Below are 21,026 nucleotides of genomic sequence, written 5' to 3' on the forward strand. Positions count from 1 at the left end.
CCCCTGTGTATATACAGCCCTGCAGTTGTGTCTCTGTGTATATACAGCCCTGTAGTTGTGTCCCTGTGTATGTACAGCCCTGCAGTTGTGTCTCTGTGTATATAGTCCTGCAGTTGTGTCCTTGTGTATATACAGCCCTGTAATCGTGTCCCTGTGTGTATACAGCCCTGTAATCGTGTCCCTGTGTGTATACAGCCCTGTAATCGTGCCCCTGTGTGTTTGTTCCCCGGGATGGACTACAATCCCCAGCATCCCTCGCCGCCTGGCCTGTGTTGTCAGCCGTGACCGCAGGTGACAGAAACTGACTCCGATCAGCGAGAGGGGTAAAAACTGCGTCAGTTTCAGTAAAAGCCACTTTCCCTGGCGGTGAGGGACAGGAATCAAAACTCCAGCCTCCGAACAGCACCCGCTGTGACAGCCCGTCCGCCTGACCTTCACCGGGTAAGTGATCGCTGATTTAAATATAATTGTTTTGAAGTCCAAGGAGTAGAAACTGCTACACTCGGGATACATTGTAACCAAAGTAATTGGCTACATTGCTGGTGTAACCAGCGCCGTTACAATGTTGCCAGAAAGAGTAACCTTTATTTTTAGACCTGTTTTTATTATTGTCCTCGACTGTTTTGCGAAATTAAGGTCAACTTGCAAAGTAGATAAAACTTCAGGGGCGATTTAAAACCGGCACGGGACTGAGCAATTGATGATAAATAAATATATATTACAAGGAATTGCAGCATGATGAAAAAGTTAGAGAGCGGAATGTTGAGAAATGAGTTGCCCTTCTGTTGTTTCATCTGCTTACTGTTTACAAACCCGAAATTCCGACCGTGGACTATTTATATCCCCACAAGATGGCTCACATCTAATACATGGATAAAAGGCAGCGACCTCTACAGACAGTTGTTCGGAGAAAGCTTCATTTTAATACAAGGACAGGCCGATCGGACCGTCTGTAAATGTGACACTCCTTCCTTCCCTCGCCCCGTTTGCCAAATTCCAGCAAGTTATTTAATTTTCATTGAAATTCCTAGGACATTGCAGAAGATTTGTTCCAGTTTAGGGCCGATCCCTCGTGTCAGAGGTTATGAGAGGTTAGAAAATCTTTCAGGCCAGTGAGAGAGGACCTTAAATAAAAGACCTGCATTTATATAGCGCCTTTCACCACCTAACTACTTTTGAAGTATAATCACTGTTGTAATGTAGACAATTTTACAACACCAAGTTATAGTCCAGCAATTTTATTTTAAATTCACAAGCTTTCGGAGATTTTCTCCTTCCTCAGGCAAATGTTTCAAGTTGTAATGTAGGTAAAGGCAGCAGCCAATTTGTGCACAGCAAGATCCCACAATCAGCAATGAGATAAATGACGAGATAATTAGATTTCTTACAGAAAATAACATTATGTGATACAGTACATGAGTAATTTGAGACATGACATGTGGTGCATGTAACAGGCTTGGGAGGAACAGGTGACTTTGAACTTAATGCTAAAGGGATGAAGGGATATGGGGGAAAAAGCAGGAACAGGGTACTGAGTTAGACGATCAGCCATGATCATTTTGAATGGCGGAGCAGGCCCGAAGGGCCGAATGGCCTACTCTTGCTCCTATTTTCTATGTTTCTGTGGTTCCCAAATCTCTCCACCACTGGGGGTTTCCTCACCTCTTGTCTGGGTCTGTTGGAGACTTATTGATAGAGATTGATTGCTGTGATTAGTCAATAACTCGATTATCGTTGCAACCACCAGGATGATAGAAGGTGAACTCGATGGACCTTGGTCTTTTCTCATCCAGCAATTCCGATATTCCTATAATCTATTTTAATGATGTTGGTTGAGGGATAAATATTGACCAGGACACCAGGGAGAACTCCCCTGCTCTTCTTCGAAATAGTGGCCATGGAACCTTTTACCAGAGAGGGCAGACGCCTCGGTTTAGTGCCTGATCATGAAGTACTAAGAGGAGTAGAAAAGGTTAACCCTGAGTCACTACTTCAAGTTAAACCTTGACTGCAGCACAAGGGGAGAAACGGTTAAAGGCAAGAACAAGACTGATATCAGGAGGCCCTTCTTCACACGGAGGGATTGATACCTGGGGTGGGCTTCAGGTAGGAGAGTGGAGGTGAGAACTCTGAACTCATTCAAGACGTAATTGGATGCTGCGATGGGGGTTTGTAGATTTCTCTGTGAGGAGGAGCAAAGAGTTCCCAGTGGCCTCACTCTGCACTAACCTGTCTGTCATTCTGACATTGACTTGCAGTACTGCTGGTCAACTATGTTGTTTCCCCTTTCCCTCTGCTCCTGCAGGTGTTGACTCCTTGCAGGGGCTCCACAGTTGCGAGCTGTCCTCTGATTCCTCACCCAAGTCTGAACTGACAGTGAGTTTCAGAAGGCTATTTGACAATGGCAGGCACCACAGCCAAGCTCGGTCCCATCTTCGCCCAATGCCCACACTCTCTCAGAACCCGGGTAGTGAGCAGGAGCATGAAAATAGAATCTTATAGCACAGAAGGAGGCCATTCGGTCCATCGTGCCTGTGCCGGCTCTTTGAAAGAGCTATCCAATTAGAGCACTCCCCTGTTCTTTCCCCATCACCCTGCAAATTTTTCCCTTCAAGTATTTATCCAATTCCCATTTTGAAAGTTATTATTGAATCTGCTTTCACTGCCCTTTCAGGCAGCGCATTCCAAATCATAACAACTCGTGGCGTAAAAAAATTCCCCTCTTCTCCCTCTGGCTCTTTTGCCGATCACCTTAAATCTGTGTCCTCTGGTTACCGACCCTCCTGCCAGTGGAAACAGTTTCTCTTTTTTACCCTATCAAAACCCCTCATAATTTTGAACACCTCTAGTGAGCGCTAGCTCATTTTTTCAATCCCCTCCGTACCCCAGGGATATTGCAGTCTCTTTTATCCCAACTGAGATGAGGAATAGATAATTTTCAGTGAAATTCTCGAGGAATAATTGAGAAAACTCATCCTCGTTCCATTTAAAAAAAATATTGGTGTTTGGTATTAGTTTGTGCGATTTAACTTCTGCAGTTTATTGCTGAACTTTGTACATTTTTAAAAAGTGTTACAGTACTGGTAATTATATATGGTCTTAGATCAAACTTTCTCAAAGCATTCAATCAATTAATTATGTTTTGGAGTGCAGTGACTGCTGAATGTCAGCAAATGTCACAACACACACACACACACACACACACACTGGAATGAGAATGGGTCATTTTCAGGTTGGCAGGCTGTAACTAGTGGAGTGCTGCAAGGAACAGTGCTTGGGTCTCAGCTATTTACAAATGGCAAACACTTAAAGAAATATTTCAATATTCTCAACGAATATACATTCCACTGAGAAATAAAAACTCCATGGGAAAAGTGATTCATCCGTTGCTAAATAAGGAGTTAAGGATAATATTAGATTAAAAGAAGAGGCCTATAATGTTACCAAGAAGAGTAGTAAGCCTGAGGATCAGGAGAGTTTTAGAAACCAGCAAAGGATGACCAAAAAATTGATAAAAAGGGAGAAAATAGAATATGAAAATAAACTAGCAAGAAATATAAAAACAGATTGTAAGAGCTTCTACAAGTATGTAAAAAGGAAGAGATTAGCAAAAGTAAACATTGGTCCCTTGAGAGGCTGAGACAGGCAAAATTATAATGGAGAATAAGGAAATGGCAGAAATGTTAAATAAATATTTTATATCTTCACAGTAGAAGACACAAAAAGCATACCAGAGATAGTGGGGAACCAAGGGTCTAATGAGAGTGAGGAACTTAAAGTAATTAATATCAGTAGAGAAAAAGCACTGGAGAAACTAATGGGACTAAAAGCCAATAAATCCCCTGGACCTGATGGCCCACATCCGAGGGTTCTAAAAGAGGTGGCTGCAGAGATAGTGGATGCATTGGTTGTGATCTTCCAAAATTCCCTAGATTCTAGAACGGTCCCAGCGGATTGGAAGGTAACAAATGTAACCCCGCTATCCAAGAAAGGAGGGAGAGAGAAAACAGGGAACTACAGGCCAGTTAGCCTGACATCAGTCGTTGGGAAAATGCTGGAATCTATTATTAAGGAAGTGGTAACAGGGCACTTAGAAAATCATAATATGATTAGGCAGAGTCAACATGGTTTTATGAAAGGGAAATCGTGTTTGACAAATCTGTTGGTGTTTTTTAAGGATAAAACTAGCAGGGTAGACAAAGGGGAACCAGTGGATGTCGTATATTTGGATTTTCAAAAGGCATTCAATAAGGTGCCACACAAAAGGTTGTTACACAAGATAAGGGCTTATGTGGTTGAGGGTAATATATTAGCATGGATAGAGGATTGGTTAATGGACAGGAAACAGAGAGTAGGAATAAACAGGTCATTCTCAGGTTGTCAGGCTGTAACTGGTGGGGTGCCGCAAGGATCGGTGCTTGGGCCTCAGCTATTTACAATCTATATTAATGACTTAGATGAAGGGACCGAGTGTAATGTATCCAAGTTTGCAGATGATACAAAGCTAGGTGGGAAAGTAAACTATGAGGAGGACACAAAGAGTCTGCAAAGGGATATAGACAGGTTAAGTGAGTGGGCAAGAAGGTGGCAGATGGAGTATAATGTGGGGAAATGTGAGGTTATTCACTTGGGTAGGAAGAATAGACAAACAGAATATTTTTTAAATAGTGAGAAACTATTAAATGTTGGTGTTCAGAGAGATTTGGGTGTCCTTGTACAAGAAACACAAAAAGTTAGCATGGAGGTACAGCAAGCAATTAGGAAGGCAAATGGTATGTTGGCCTTTATTGCAAGGGGGTTGGAGTACAAGAGCAAGGAAGTCTTACTACAGTTGTACAGGGCTTTGGTGAGACCTCAGCTGGAGTACTGTGTACAGTTTTGGTCTCCTTACCTAAGGAGGGATATACTTGCCTTAGAGGCGGTGCAACGAAGGTTCACTAGATTGATTCCTGGGATGGGAGGGTTGTCCTATGAGAAGAGATTGAGTAGAATGGGCCTGTACTCTCTGGAGTTTAGAAGAATGAGAGGTGATCTCATTGAAACACACAAGATTCTGAGGGGTCTTGACAGGGTAGATGCTGAGAGGTTGTTTCCCCAGGCTGGAGAATTTACAACTAGGGGACATAGTCTCAGGATAAGGGGTCGGCCATTTAAGACTGAGATGAGGAGGAATGTCTTCACTCAGAGAGTTGTGAATCTTTGGAATTCTCTACCCCAGAGGGCTGTGGTGCTCAGTCGTTGAATATATTCAAGACTGAGATCAATAGATTTTTGGACTCGAGGGGAATCAAGGGATATGGGGATTGGGTGGGAAAGTGGAATTGTGGGCGAAGATCAGCCATGATCTTATTGAATGGCGGAGCAGGCTGGAGGGGCTGAATGGCCTACTCCTGCTTCTGTTTCTTATGAGATGAATGATTCTGTTTTTGGTTGAGGGAGGACTGTTGGCCAGGACACCAAGAGAACTCCCTGCTCCTCCAGTAATACTGTGAGATCCTTTAATCCATCGGAAAAGGCAGACACGGCCTGAGTCATATTCAAAGTTAGGGGAACTGAAATGGAGAATCACAGAAGAGCTGTCCTCCTCCAGTGATGGGTGTTTTTAACGGTGTAACTGAAATGATCTCGCTAAGACTTATCAACTCAGGGAGAACAGTGTAATGGAAAGTTATTCAAAAATGTGATTTTTCAGAGTGGTTTAAAATTCTGAGGGGCCTGGTCTGATTGTGGGACTGAGCCATGCAGAGTAGGAATGTCCCAGCTTCTGTACCGGGTAGGGACTGAGTTAGCTAATCACAGCTTGGGGTGCTACGTTTGGGCTGGGGGAGGTGTGGTGGGGGGAACAGCCATGGTTCCTGCTCCTGGTCATTGTCCAGTGACCCCTGATGGAAAGTGCATGTGTGAGGACAGAACTGGGCTGAAATGTAATACTTCTTTGGTCAAAGAGTCAGATACAAAAAATAATCAAAAAGGCTAATGGAATGTTAGCCTTTATAACCAGAGGGCTAGAATATAAAGGGAAGGAAGTTTTGCTCCAGCTTTACAAAGCCCTGGTTAGACCACATCTGGAGCACTGTGTGCAGTTCTGGGCACCGCACCTTAGAAAGGATATATTGGCCTTGGAAGGAGTGCAGCGCAGATTCACCAGAATGTTACCAGGGCCCAAAGGGTTAAATTATGAGGTGAGATTACACAAACCATGCTTGTATTCCCTGAATTATAGAAGGTTAAGGGGTGATTTGATTGAGGTTTTTAGGATTTTGAAAGGAATTGATAGGGTAGATGGAGAGAAACTTTTTCTGCTGGTGGGGGGAGTCTAGGACAAGGGGACGTAACCTTAAAATCAGAGCCAGGCCATTCAGGAGAGAAGTTTGGAAACATTTCTTCACACAAAGGGTGGTAGAAGTGTGGAAACTCTCTCCCACAAAAAGCAGTAGATGCTCTATTAATAATTTTAAACCTGAGATTGATAGATTTTTGCTAGCCCAGGGTATTAAGGGATATGGTACCAAGGCAGGTGGATGGAGTTAGGATACAGAGCGACCATAATCTCATTGAATGGTGGAACAGGATCGAGGAGCTGAATGGCCTACTCCTGTTCCAATGAATAGTTGGCCAACACTGTACAGGCTCAGGAATGAATTACGGCCATTTGAGCGAGGCACCTTTGAGCTGTATCCCAGGATGAGTGAGCATCTTTGGGAGAGTAGGAGAAAAATTGATTGAGGAAGGGGTATTGGGCCAGCCTTCACCTGGGTGAAGAGAATGTCCATTGCTTGCTTCACAGAGCTGCAATGGATTTATATCAGGATATCAAATGCAGAAAATATTCCAGTGAGCAGGCGAACTCTGCGTCAGCCTTGGCCCAGTGGGTATCACTCTCGCCTTTGAGTCAGAAGGTCGTGGGTTTGAGTCCCACTCCAGAGACTTGAGCACATAATCCAGGTTGACGCCAGTGCAGTGCTGCACTGTTGGAGGTGCTGTCTCTCAGATAAGACGTTAAATCGAGGCCCCATCTGTCCTCTCGTGGATGTAAAAGATCCTACGGACACTATTTGAAGAAGAGCAGGGGAGTTCTCCCCGGTGTCCTGGGCCAATATTTATCCCTCAACCAACATCACTAAAACAGATTATCTGGTCACTATCACATTGCTGTTGCTGGGCGCTTGGTGTGTGCAAATACATTACAACCATGACTGCATGTCAAAAGTACTCCATTGGCTGTAAAGAGCTTTGGGATGTCCTGAGGTTGTGAAAGGCGCTAAATAAATGCAAGTCCTTTACTTTCAAAGCCACTTTGCTACCAAGTTGTTGATGCAATTTACCCAACACAATGTGATCTTTGGAGAAAAAATGAAAACAGTAATGGCATCGTGATTAAAAATTAATGTGGGTTTTTTTCTGATTCCTTGAGTATTGTATGTGTTAATGTGTATATTTGCACAATGTGAATGGGTGTTAACGTGCTGAGTGTTTACTGTACACAATATCAGTGCTACAGCTGCACATGACTTACATATAGCAAGGACAGTAAATCCAATCAAAGCAGTGGCTTTCAAATTTTTCAGTGTGGGAGAGCTTCCCCATAAATATTATTCACTCCTTGGCCCCCCAAATATTAATGCACGTCTGGTGACCCTCAGGATCCCCTGCAAACATTGGCAGTGCAGTCCTGGGGTGCCTCTGTGTAAATATTGCCATGCTCCCAGGGACCTCGTTAGTATAGACACCAGTCCACAATCCCCTGCAAATAATGGCGCACTCCCGGGACCCCGCCTGCAAATAATGGCACACTCCCAGGACCCCCCTGCAAATGGTGGCGCACTCCCGGGACCCCCCGCAAATAGTGGCGCAGTCCCGGGACCCCCCCTCCCTGCAAATAGTGGCGTACTCCCGGGACCCCCCCTGCAAATAGTGGCGCACTCCCGGGACCCCCCCTGCAAATAGTGGCACATTCCCGGGAACCCCCCTGCAAATAGTGGTGCACTCCCGGGACCCCCCCCTTGCAAATAGTGGCGCATTCCCGGGACCCCCCCCCGCAAATAGTGGCGTATTCCCGGGACCCCCCTGCAAATAGTGGTGCATTCCTGGGACCCCCCTGCAAATAGTGGCGCACTCCTGGGACCCCCCTGCAAATAGTGGCGCACTCCTGGGACCCCCCTGCAAATAGTGGCGCACTCCTGGGACCCCCCTGCAAATAGTGGCGCACTCCCGGGACCCCCCTGCAAATAGTGGCGCACTCCCGGGACCCCCCTGCAAATAGTGGCGCACTCCCGGGACCCCCAGCAGGTATTGACAGTACCTCCTGAGGCACAGTTCCATGGATTGTGAGTTCCCTCCAGTATCCAAGCAACGATTGGATACTGGAGGGAATCAGGCTATTCAACCATGGAAACAGGCTGAGCCTCACTGTGATATCCACACACACTGTCCAGCGGGAGTCACTGGATAGTATCAGGAACAGGAGCCCTGGCTGATTATTTTCCCCTCTCCAGCCCAGGATGCTGAGACCATGTACCGTGTGCATACTGACCCCTTCATAGACTGGGGATTGGTCCTGGCCTGCTCTGTGGCTCCGTTCCACACAGCCTGGTGCATTTACCAAATGGGCCATTGAGCGAATGGTCTTTAAATCCTACATTTTATCCATTCCTATTTTTAAAAATCGATGTCCGACGACATCAGCAACCGGCGGGATTGGCTCCGATGCGTTAACTAAGCGAGGTCACTATGGTAACACGTGGGGTCAACACTTCCTGCCCGTGGTACGGGCTCCACTCACCAATGTTATTTAGGATCCTTCACACTGTCGGGCTCAGTAACATCTGCCTTCTGACCATTATAACACCAGTGTTCACTGTTTAAACCAAAATATATCCATATATTTATTAAAAACAAATATAGAGGGTGCGGAGTTGGGGAGGGTAAATTTATGGATCATCCACAAGTTCACAGAAGAATTGTGGGTGGAGAGGAGATATTGCTCTCAATACATTTTACATTGCACTAGGAGGTCTCCCGTGGCATTGCTCCCATTAATCCAGACGCTATGCTGTTTTATACTCACGAGAGAGGGGGGCGTCACTTTGTGCAACGCACAATATATTATTTTGCAGTTGAGATGGAACTGTGTTACCTGGCCCCTCCCTTTAAGGTGGCAAAGTCTAATTGCTGTAAATAGGCCAATCCCTGAGGTCATTTAGAGATTAATTGCTGCTAGATGGTCACATTCGGAGATCAGTTAGAGGTTATTTGCCGTTTGCTGAACGAAGCTTGCAGATTGGCTGTCAATTCCTGGCTCCAGGTCATAAGAAACCAGCAGGAGATTGCCTTTCTTTGTCTTTTGTTTTATACTTTTGACGTTTTGAAGTACGAAGGGAGCCTGCTAGATTTATAAAATGCATGTGTATACCTGGATTTGTCATTACTTCTTCGTTTTTTCAGGAATTGTTTATTTTGAAGGGAAGCGAAAGAGGGAATCCTTGGGCTCCTGTGGGAAAGGTGGCAAAATTGGCTGTGCAGGAGGGCTCAGGGCAATTGTTGTTAAAACTGGATAGCAGTGTGGTGAAGGAAAGAACACTAGAGAATCATAGAAGTTACAACATGGAAACAGGCCCTTCGACCCAACATGTCCATGTCGCCCAGTTTATACCACTAAGCTAGTCCCAATTGCCTGCACTTGGCCCATATCCCTCTATACCCATCTTACCCATGTAACTGTCCAAATGCTTTTTAAAAGACAAAATTGTACCCGCCTCTACGACTGCCTCTGGCAGCTCGTTCCAGACACTCACCACCCTTTGAGTGAAAAAAATTGCCCCTCTGGACCCTTTTGTATCTCTCCCCTCTCACCTTAAATCTATGTCCCCTCGTTATAGACTCCCCTACCTTTGGGAAAAGATTTTGACTATCTACCTTATCTATGCCCCTCATTATTTTATAGACTTCTATAAGATCACCCCTAAACCTCCTACTCTCCAGGGAAAAAAGTCCCAGTCTATCTAACCTCTCCCTATAAGTCAAACCATCAAGTCCTGGTAGCATCCTAGTAAATCTTTTCTGCACTCTTTCTAGTTTAATAATATCTTTTCTATAATAGGGTGACCAGAACTGTACACAGTATTCCAAGTGTAGCCTTACCAATGTCCTGTACAACTTCAACAAGACATCCCAACTCCTGTATTCAATGTTCTGACCAATGTAACAAGCATGCCGAATGCCTTCTTCACCACCCTATCCACCTGTGACTCCACTTTCAAGGAGCTATGAACCTGTACTCCTAGATCTCTTTGTTCTATAACTCTCCCCAACGCCCTACCATTAACGGAGTAGGTCCTGGCCCGATTCGATCTCCCAAAATGCATCACCTCACATTTATCTAAATTAAACTCCATCTGCCATTCATCGGCCCACTGGCCCAATTTATCAAGATCCCATTGCAATCCTAGATAACCTTCTTCACTGTCCACAATGCCACCAATCTTGGTGTCATCTGCAAACTTACTAACCATGCCTCTTAAATTCTCATCGGTCTTTAGTTGCTTCCAAGTCTTTATTCACAGAGTTTCCTCTTGCACACACCCTAGATAAACTCTCCTATAAAAAGAATACGAGAGCGTCCCCAATCGATACCCACCACCCTAAGAAAAGACATACTTGCTCTCGAGGCAGTACAAAGAAGGTTCACTTGGTTAATCCCGGGGATGAGGGGGTGGACATATCAGGAGATGTTGAGTAGATTGGGACTCTACTCATTGGAGTTCAGAAGAATGAGAGGCGATCTTATTGAAACATATAAGATTGTGAAGGGGCTTGATCGGGTGGATGCGGTAAGGATGTTCCCAAGGATGGGTGAAACTAGAACTAGGGGGCATAATCTTAGAATAAGGGGCTGCTCTTTCAAAACTGAGATGAGGAGAAACTTCTTCACTCAGAGGGTGGTAGGTCTGTGGAATTTGCTGCCCCAGGAAGCTGTGGAAGCTACATCATTAAATAAATTTAAAACAGAAATAGACAGTTTCCTAGAAGTAAAGGGAATTAGGGGTTACGGGGAGCGGGCAGGAAATTGGACATGAATTTAAATTTGAGGTTAGGATCAGATCAGCCATGATCTGATTGAATGGCGGAGCAGGCTCGAGGGGCCGATTGGCCTACTCCTGCTCCTATTTCTTATGTTCTTATGTTTAACCCCAATTGATACAAATCATACAATTATTAATTGTAGGTCAGTTAAATCAGTTTAGACTTGATCAAACCTGGAGCAGTGCGGCTTAGGAGTACATTGAGAAATGCTTTCATCAACTGAGGAATCAAGGGAGGCACTGGCAGCCTGGGATCTAATCTGGGGATTGGGGGGGGGGGTTATATAGAGACTAGCAGATACCCGGGAGTGAGTTACAGACTGGAATCTAATCGAGGGGTTCGGGGGGTTTATATAGGGGTCGCTCCAGTTTATGATGAGGTCCCAGCTACGGACTCCCCACATGGACAGAACTGGAGTGTGCCTCCCCTGTTGATTTTTTTTCATTAACATCTTCTATTATTATTATTATTTTGACTTTGTGAAATCGCACATTACAGAGGCTGTAAATCCTGGTCCTGTCCAGTAGCCGGAGGCTTCTGGGTGTGATTGTCAGCTCCTGCAGGTGTGAAGTTTATTCCCAGAAGTGCTTCTGTTGCTGTCTGTCGAGATAAGTTTGCTAATAAAAGTTTATGAGCTGAAGCAGATATCTGCAGTTAAAGGAGCAGTGCATTCATGAATAAATGTTTGTCAAATCTTTTTTTATGTCTTTCTAGGGAGGGTGAAGGGCCCGTGTTATTTTTAACATGCATGGGATCGTATATTTGTAAACCATAGCATCATACAGCACAGAAGGAGGCCATTCAGCCCACTGTGCCCTAACCAGCTCAATTAGCCCCACTAACCTACTCTTTCCCCAAAGCCCAAATAAAAAAATCTTGGCAAGATTTTATTTTGCCCCTTTAATTACCATGCCATTACGTGGTGATCCCAACAGAATGTAAACGTGGGACTCGGGACCTCCTTAAGGGATCTCCTAAGCACATAAGAAATAGGAGCAGGAGTAGGCTATACGGACCCTCGAGCCTGCTCCGCCATTCAATAAGATCATGGCTGATCTTCGACCTCAACTCCACTTTCCCGCCCGATCCCCGTATCCCTTGATTCCCCAAAGTCCAAAAATCTATCGATCTCAGCCTTGAACATATTCAACGACGGAGCATCCACAGCCCTCTGGGGTAGAGAATTCCAAAGATTCACAACTCTGAGTGAAGAAATTCCTCCTCATCTCAGTCTTAAATGGCCAACCCCTTATCCTGAAACTATGCCCCCTAATTCTAGACTCTCCAGCCAAGGGAAACAACCTCTCAGCATCCACCCTGTCAAACCCCCTCAGAATCTTATATGTTTCAGTGAGATCACCTCTCATTCTTCTAAACTCCAGAAAGTACAGGCCCATTCTACTCAATCTCTCCTCATAGGACAACCCTCTCATCCCAGGAATCAATCTAGTGAACCTTTGTTGCACCCCCTCTAAGGCAAGTATATCCTTCCTTAGATAAGGAGACCAAAACTGTACGCAGTATTCCAGGTGAGGTCTCACCTAAGCCCTGTACAATTGTAGTAAGACTTCCTTACTCTTGTACTCCAACCCCCTTGCAATAAAGGCCAACATGCCATTTGCCTTCCTAATTGCTTGCTGTACTGGCAATGTTAACTTTTTGTGTTTCTTGTACAAGGACACCCAAATCTCTCTGAACACCAACATTTAATAGTTTCTCACCATTTAAAAAATATTCTGTTTTTCTATTCTTCCTGCCAAAATGAATAACCTCACATTTCCCCATATTATACTCCATCTGCCACCTTCTTGCCCACTCACTTAACCTGTCTATATCCCTTTGCAGACTCTTTGTGTCCTCCTCACAGCTTACTTTCCCACTTGGAAACATTACACTCAGTCCCTTATTCTAAGTCATTAATATAGATTGTAAATAGCTGAGGCCCAAGCACCGATCCTTGCAGCACCCCACTAGTTACAGCCTGACAACCTGAAAATGACCCGTTTATTCCTACTCTCTGGTCTGTAGTTCCCTGTTTTCTCTCTCCCTCCTTTCTTGAATAGCGGGGTTACTTTTTAAAAATTCGTTTATGGGATGTGGGCGTCGCTGGCAAGGCCGGCATTTATTGCCCATCCCTAATTGCCCTTGAGAAGGTGGTGGTGAGCCGCCTTCTTGAACCGCTGCAGTCCGTGTGGTGAAGGTTCTCCCACAGTGCTGTTAGGAAGGGAGTTCCAGGATTTTGACCCAGCGACGATGAAGGAACGGCGATATATTTTCAAGTCGGGATGGTGTGTGACTTGGAGGGGAACGTGCAGGTGGTGTTGTTCCCATGTGCCTGCTGCCCTTGTCCTTCTAGGTGGTAGAGGTCGCAGGTTTGGGAGGTACTGTCGAAGAAGCCTTGGTGAGTTGCTGCAGCGCATCCTGTGGATGGTACACACATTTGCTACCTTCCAATCCGCTGGGACCATTCTAGAATCTAGGGAATTTTGGAAGATCATAACCAATGCATCCAGTGAGAGAGGGACTGTAGGGACGATCTGTCTGACTGTAAGTTTTGGTGTCTGTGCTCCTTGCCTTTAACTGCTGAGTGGGATTTTTTTTCAACATATTTTTCTTGCTAGGTTATCCCCTTACCCGTTCCATCGAATCTGCGTGCCTTGGCCCTGACCGATTCCCTCCGTTACCACATTTCAGGCAGCCTTTAAAAAAGAAGTCCCATTTAAACAGCGCCTTTCATGACCTCAGGATGTCCCAAAGCACATTACAGCCAATTATGTACTTTCTTGAAGTGTAGTCACTGTTGTAATGTAGGAAACGCGGCAGTCAAATTTGTGCACAGCAAGATCCCACAAATAGCAATGTGATAATGAAAAGATAATCTGTTTTGATGATGTTGGATGAGGGATAAATATCTGCCAGGACACCGGGGAGAACTCCCCTGCTCTCCTCGAAATAGTGTCATGGGATCTTTTATGTCCACCAGAGAGGGCAGATGGGGCCTCAGTTTAATGTCTCAGTTGAAAGACGGCACTTCAGACAGTGCAGCACTCCCTCAGTACGGCACTGGGAGTATCGACCTCGATTATGTGCTCAAGTCCTTGGAGTGAGATTTGAACCATGAGCTTATGACTCCGAGATGAAAGTGTTACCCATTTGAGCCGCAGCTGATCTCTTTGTAGGGAGTTGGCCCGTGGTGCGTTCCCACTCAGTACAACCCAACACTAAGAAGTTCCAAGGGTGAAATTGCAGAGTTATTCCCAAAATCCTCAATCTGAGGGGCCGCTGTGGGAGAGCACACACAAAGGTCTAGGTGAGACTGTACCTCACCTGATGAGCTGTCTCTGAGTCACGGTCTGGTGAATTTGAACTTTGGTTTTAAAATCCTGTAGCTTGTAGGAGGAAGACGGGGAGAGGTGAGGAGTTCCACAGTTTTGAGGTCCTGAGTTGGAAACAGTGCGATGAGTCTCGATTTCAATAGAGTGAAGATACAGGGGGGAGGAAGAGTCTGTCCGACCCTGGGGGGGGGGGGGGGTGGAATTTGGAACTTAGGAGGAACCAGAGAGGAAAGCTCAGAGGTGAACAAACCATGAGGAATGAAATTCTCCTCATCACCGCCCTGGTTTTTTTTGCCAATTACCTTAAATGATGATCTCTCTCACCTCCGACCTTAAATCTCCCGATCTGCGTCACTTCTTTCAGTAGTTCAACATCTACCTCAACAGCCAGGTGGTTTAATGTCTCATCCTAAAGATGGTACCTCCGACAATGCAGCACTCGCTCAGTACTGCCCTGGATTGTCAACCTGGAATGTGCGAGGTTTGAACTTATGACCTTCAAAGGAGTCAAAGGTAAAAGTGCTACCAATGGAGCCAAGCTGACACTTTAATGCAAATAATGTGAAACATTTCATTGTGGCTGGACTCCCGATGTAATTAACAAGTCTCCAGGTCTGTCCCCCTCAGTCAGTGAGGGCAGTACGAAGTTTCATTCAGTTGCATAAAATGCAGAAAGAAAATCAAAGCAAAACTATATATTTATTGTTTTCCAAAAATTTGTTCTAAATATCAAAACAGATTTAGAAAGTTAATAATGGGACTGACAATAATCCCCTCCCCCTTTATTTCAGTGGCGCTTCCTTAATATGTCACTCCGATCCAGTCCCAGTGTTATGCGATTACACTGGAGGTCCCCCAGTATGAAACGAGCTTGGGACATTCTCAGTCCAGTTCTGAAAGGCTCTGGGCCCACAGCACAGAACTGGCCCTAGTTTAGACATAAGAGGTAGAATTTTCCTCACTGCCGCACTTTTAAAATTCCTTTGTGTGCTAATTTAATTCAGTTGCTAACCAAGTTAACTAACACACAAAGGAATTTTATGCAGACACACTTTAACTTGGTGCGTTGCCAAAGAAAATTAACCCCCTAAATTGGCAATTCCACAGGATGGCTGGTGTGGGAAATGGACAAATGTCACTCTGCTGCATTGGGAGTCCTCGTGCGAGGTGGGGGGCTGAGGGAGGATTGTGGGTGACAGAGCGGGGATTGTGGGGAGCTGAGGGACGATTGGGGGGACAGAGTGGGGATTGGGGGGGATTATGGGGGGCTGAGGGGGGATAGAGCGGGGACTGAGGTGGATTGCGGGGGACAATGTAAGGGAGCTGACTAGCTGCCCGATATGGGCTGGTGTTTCTATTTTCCTGTACTGATCTCATTCACCTTGAGAATAACAAAAATTACCTCCTCCCAAATGAAACAATATAGGGGCAGGTACTCGACAATCTGCAAGATATACAAGGCCGTGGCTTATCAAATGTAGCTGTGCATCTAGTGATAACTTTCCTCTTGTTAAAGGGGCATTGCGGTTTGGAGGAGACATGTGTAATTCTTGTCACATTGACTTTGTGAAGGAGATGCCACAATATGTTTCAACAGGAGTGACGTGATTGGCACAAGCGTTTGAAAATGAGCACAAAAAAATAGTGGCCACCTATAATTTGTGAAGAGTGATCTGTGGCTCAGTGGGCAGCATTCTCTCCTCTGAGTCAGAAGGTCGTGGGTTCAAGTCCCACTCCAGAGACTTTAGCACAATATCCAGGCTGACACTCCCAGTGCAGTACCGAGGGAGTGCTGCACTGCCGGAGGTGCCGTCTTTTTGGATGAGATGTTAAACCGAGGCCCCGTCTGTCCCCTCAGGTGGATGTAAAAGATCCCATGGCACTGTTTCGAAGAAGAGCAGGGGAGTTCTCCCCGGTGTCCTGGTCAATATTTATCCCTCAAACATCACTAAAACAGATTATCTGGTCGTTATCACATTGCTGTTTGTGGGATCTTGCTGTGTACAATTTGGCTGCTGCGTTTCCTGCATTACAACAGTGAATACACTTCAAAAGTACATAATTGGTTGTAAAGCGCTTTGGGACGTCCTGTGGTGGTGAAAGGCGCGATAGAAATGCAAGTCTTTCTTTTTCTGTTTCTGTTTCAAGCCTCATCTGGTAGGAACGGTTTGAGCATTGGAGGCCAAAGAAGGGAGATGGGGACATACTACTTTAATAAGACGGAATTTCCCCCTCAAAGTATTCCAGTCCAGTGGGTATCTTGTTCCCCAAAAAGCTAAGTTATCCTTGAACCCCCTCTCTTTGAAGTCTAGAGATCTCTGTTACACTAGTTTCATTTGGTACGTCTTACAGACAACTGTCAAAGTCAGGGGAGATTGTGAATGTCATTTCAAACGTCAGGGAGAGTGACCCAGTTTGCAGACACACATTGCTCCCTCTAACTGGGGTCCGATTCCACAGTCATCAGTTTCCCTCCATTATCCTGCCCAAGTTGGCATTCTTTACGTGTGAGCCTTATGAGCAAGTTGCCTACATGCTATTCAACCAAGGAGGGAAGCAGAGCCATGCTCGAGCCTGTGTGTGTGTGTGTGCATGTGTGTGTGTGCGTGTGTGTGTGTGTGCGTGTGCATGCGCGCTTTTAAAAAAATTGGCACAAAAAATAGATCTTGTCCATTCACATTCACTTGTTGACTGGAGAAACCAGGAATGGTGAGAGAGAAACTACTAGAAATCCTGGATATTTTCTGCAGTTTTGCCATTCTTGTAAATGATTACACATCCACACCTGCCCAGTCCCAGCGCAGAATAACCCTCCCTCACCCGGTTAGTCTTTTCCCAGTTGACATTCCCTGGGCCTCGGCAATAATGTGTCTGAAACTAACGGGTCTATTGTTTGCATGTTTTTGAGCTGGACCAGGTGTCAGGATTTGTGTCTCATCTCCAGCCAACAATAATTGATGAACTTTCAGCTCTTGTCTCTCGCACTTTCAACACTTTCAAATGGCGTCACTGCACAAACATTCTGATTTCAGGCAGGAAAATAAACTTAAAACACTGGGAATCTACGGAGAATTGCATAGAATGTACAGCACAGAAACAGGCCATTCGGCCCGACTGGTCCGTGCCGGTGTTTATGCTCCACACGAGCCTCCTCCCTCCCTACTTCCTCTCACCCTATCAGCAGCATCTCCTTCTACTCCTTTCTCCTCCATATACTTATCCAGCTTCCTTTTAAAGGTATATTGCTATTCGCCTCAACTACTCCTTGTGGTAGCAAGTTCCACATTTTGACCACTCTCTGGGTAAAGAAGTTTCTCCTGAATTTCTTATTGGATTTATTAGTGACTATCTTATATTTATGACGCCTAGTTTTGGACTCCCCCACAAGCGGGAACACTTTCCCTACGTCTACCCTATCAAACCCTTCATAATTTTAAAGACCTCTGCCTTCCCCTTTCTAGAGAATAAATTCCCAGCCTGTTCAGTCTTTCCTGATTGGTGTAACTTCTCAGTTCTGGTATCATTCATATAAATCTTTTTTGCACCTTCTCCAGTGCCTCTGGATCCTTTTAATAATATGGATTCCAGGACTGTTCACTGTACTCCAAGTGTGGCCTAACCAAAGTTCTATACAAGTTTAACATAACTTCTCTGCTTTTCAATTCTGTTCCTCTAGAAATGAACCCCAGTGTTTGGTTTGCTTTTTTTATGGCCTTGTTAACCTGTGTTGCTCCTTTTAATGATTTGTGTATCTGTACCCCTCGATCCCTCTGCTCCTGTTTAGACTCTTATTTTCCAAGGAGTATGTGACCCCCTTATTTTCTCCTACCAAAATTCACCACCTCACACTTTTCTATATTGAAATTCATTATAAATCTAAAGTAAAACCTGGAGATGGAGGAAGCTGTTCAGGGCTCTGGTGTAGCTACACTTTGAGCACTGTGTCCAGTTCTGTCACTTAGTCAAATCCACACAGATTTATATCTTTGGTTTTGAGATTATAACGGTACCAACACACCAATCTCTGGGTGCTGTTACCCGAATAATCTACCCCTTCCAGCCTGTCAGCTTCCTGTTTCACACTCGGTTGTCTTGAAATGAATATACACTGGGGAACAGAGATAGAGGAAGGAGAAGTCCCCATAGCTTCCCTCATGTACAGGACAACCTCTCAAAGCACTTTACATTAAGGGGGGGAAATCACAGCCGATGGCGGAAGGAGGAAGAAAGAAAACGGACAAGGTTAAGGGTGGGGGAGGTGAAGGCACAGTCACAGAGAAGGATTTGGTGGGACCTTTTTTAAAAGCAGATGGGGGTGGTAAGATGGGGGGAGCTGCAGAAAAGTGAGGGACAGAGGAGAGCCTGATATTGGATTGGAGGACAGAGGAGAGCCTGATATTGGAGTGGAGGACAGAGGAGAGCCTGATATTGGAGTGGAGGACAGAGGAGAGCCTGATATTGGAGTGGAGGACAGAGGAGAGCCTGATATTGGAGTGGAGGACAGAGGAGAGCCTGATATTGGAGTGGAGGACAGAGGAGAGCCTGATATTGGAGTGGAGGACAGAGGGGAGCCTGATATTGGAGTGGAGGACAGAGGAGAGCCTGATATTGGAGTGGAGGACAGAGGGGAGCCTGATGTCGGAGTGGAGGACAGAGGAGAGCCTGATGTCGGAGTGGAGGACAGGGGGGAGCCTGATGTCGGAGTGGAGGACAGAGGAGAGCCTGATATTGGAGTGGAGGACAGAGGAGAGCCTGATATTAGAGTGGAGGACAGAGGAGAGCCTGATATTGGAGTGGAGGACAGGGGGGGGAGCCTGATATTGGAGTGGAGGACAGGGGGGGGAGCCTGATATTGGAGTGGAGGACAGGGGGGGGAGCCTGATATTGGAGTGGAGGACAGGGGGGGGGAGCCTGATATTGGAGTGGAGGACAGGGGGGGGAGCCTGATATTGGAGTGGAGGACAGGGGGGGGAGCCTGATATTGGAGTGGAGGACAGAGGGGAGCCTGATGTCGGAGTGGAGGACAGAGGAGAGCCTGATGTCGGAGTGGAGGACAGGGGGGAGCCTGATGTCGGAGTGGAGGACAGAGGAGAGCCTGATATTGGAGTGGAGGACAGAGGAGAGCCTGATATTAGAGTGGAGGACAGAGGAGAGCCTGATATTGGAGTGGAGGACAGGGGGGGGAGCCTGATATTGGAGTGGAGGACAGGGGGGGGGAGCCTGATATTGGAGTGGAGGACAGAGGAGAGCCTGATATTGGAGTGGAGGACAGGGGGGGGAGCCTGATATTGGAGTGGAGGACAGAGGAGAGCCTGATATTGGAGTGGAGGCCAGAGGAGAGCCTGATATTGGAGTGGAGGACAGGGGGGGGAGCCTGATATTGGAGTGGAGGACAGGGGGGGGAGCCTGATATCGGAGTGGAGGTATTCTGTGCAGGGACTCAGGCTGGTGGAGATCACGTGGGTAGAGTGGGGTGAAACCATGGAGGGATCTGAAGACAAGGACAAGAATTTTGACGTCGACTCACTGGGACATTGGAGTGGGCCTGAAACATTAAGCTGACCTCCTGTGTATCTTTAGCAGTTTCTGTTTTTTATGTAGTTATATTGCTGTCATTGCTCAGGCCCAGCTTCTACTGTATTCCCAACGCAGGCTCATGTACTTGGGAAAATATTGGTAAAATTAAGGTGACTTTACACATTTTGAAGTTAATGAAGGCCTAGGGACATTATTTCAGGTGCTGACCAGTTTCAGTTGCCTCCTCTTTATCTGATTTGCAGAGCAATAATTCCCCAGTCTGGTACCGAGCTGTCCCGGGGCGGTTAGCTTTAAATGTGTGTGTTTGATGCACTCTTTTTTCCCCCCTCCCCCTTTCCCTTTTCTGCCATTTTTTTTTTCTCCTGCTCTCCTTGCTGGAGTGGAGTTCCCCAGGCTCCCAAAGAGCCAGTCTTCACTTGTGAGCCTAGTCTGTAAAGGGCCAATTTTATCTGGGGTGAAAGGTCAGTATGGGAGCCTCCAGGGCCTCATTACCATACTCCAGACCCTACTCCAGACCCTACTCCTGCCCGTATGACACGGAAACAAAGGCAGGAACAAAACAGGAAAGTTCTGTGGACCAGTAGAAAGAAACAGAGACTTGCATTTATATAGCCACTTTCACAACCTCTGGCTGTCACTTTATAGCCAATGAAATACTTTTGCAGTGTAGCCAATGTTGTAATGTAGGAAACGGGGCAGCCAATTTGTGCACAGCAGGATCCCACAAACAGCAATGAGATAAATGACCAGATAATTAGATTTCTTTCAGAAAATAACATTATGAGATACAGAGTATGAGTAATTTGAGGCATGACGTGTGGTGAGTGTAACAGGCTCGGGAGGAACAGGTGACTTTGGACCTCTGGTTCCCAAAGCTCTCCCCCACTGGGGGTTTTCCTCACCTCATGTCTGGGTCTGTTGGAGACTCATTGATAGAGATTGATTGCTGTGATTAGTCAATAACTGCATTATCATTGTATCATGTGACTCCCAGGATGGCAGAAGGTGAATTAGATGGACCTCTGTCTTTTTTCACCCAGCAATTCCTATGATCTGTTCTAGTGATGTTGG

General features: G+C 45.9%; 1 protein-coding gene across 2 annotated transcripts in view; it reads left to right on the top strand.

Moving 5' to 3' along the window:
• The first annotated feature begins 329 nt into the window (after positions 1 to 329).
• tfeb (transcription factor EB) overlaps positions 330 to 21,026 on the top strand; it is a 96,918-nt gene continuing 76,221 nt past the window's right edge. For both annotated transcript variants that reach the window (XM_068007747.1, XM_068007749.1), the window contains exon 1: positions 330 to 441. The gene's annotated coding sequence lies outside the window, so the exon portion shown is untranslated. The remainder of the gene's footprint in view (positions 442 to 21,026) is intronic.

This window comes from Heptranchias perlo, chromosome 27, assembly GCF_035084215.1.
Source record: "Heptranchias perlo isolate sHepPer1 chromosome 27, sHepPer1.hap1, whole genome shotgun sequence".
NCBI lineage: Eukaryota > Metazoa > Chordata > Chondrichthyes > Hexanchiformes > Hexanchidae > Heptranchias > Heptranchias perlo.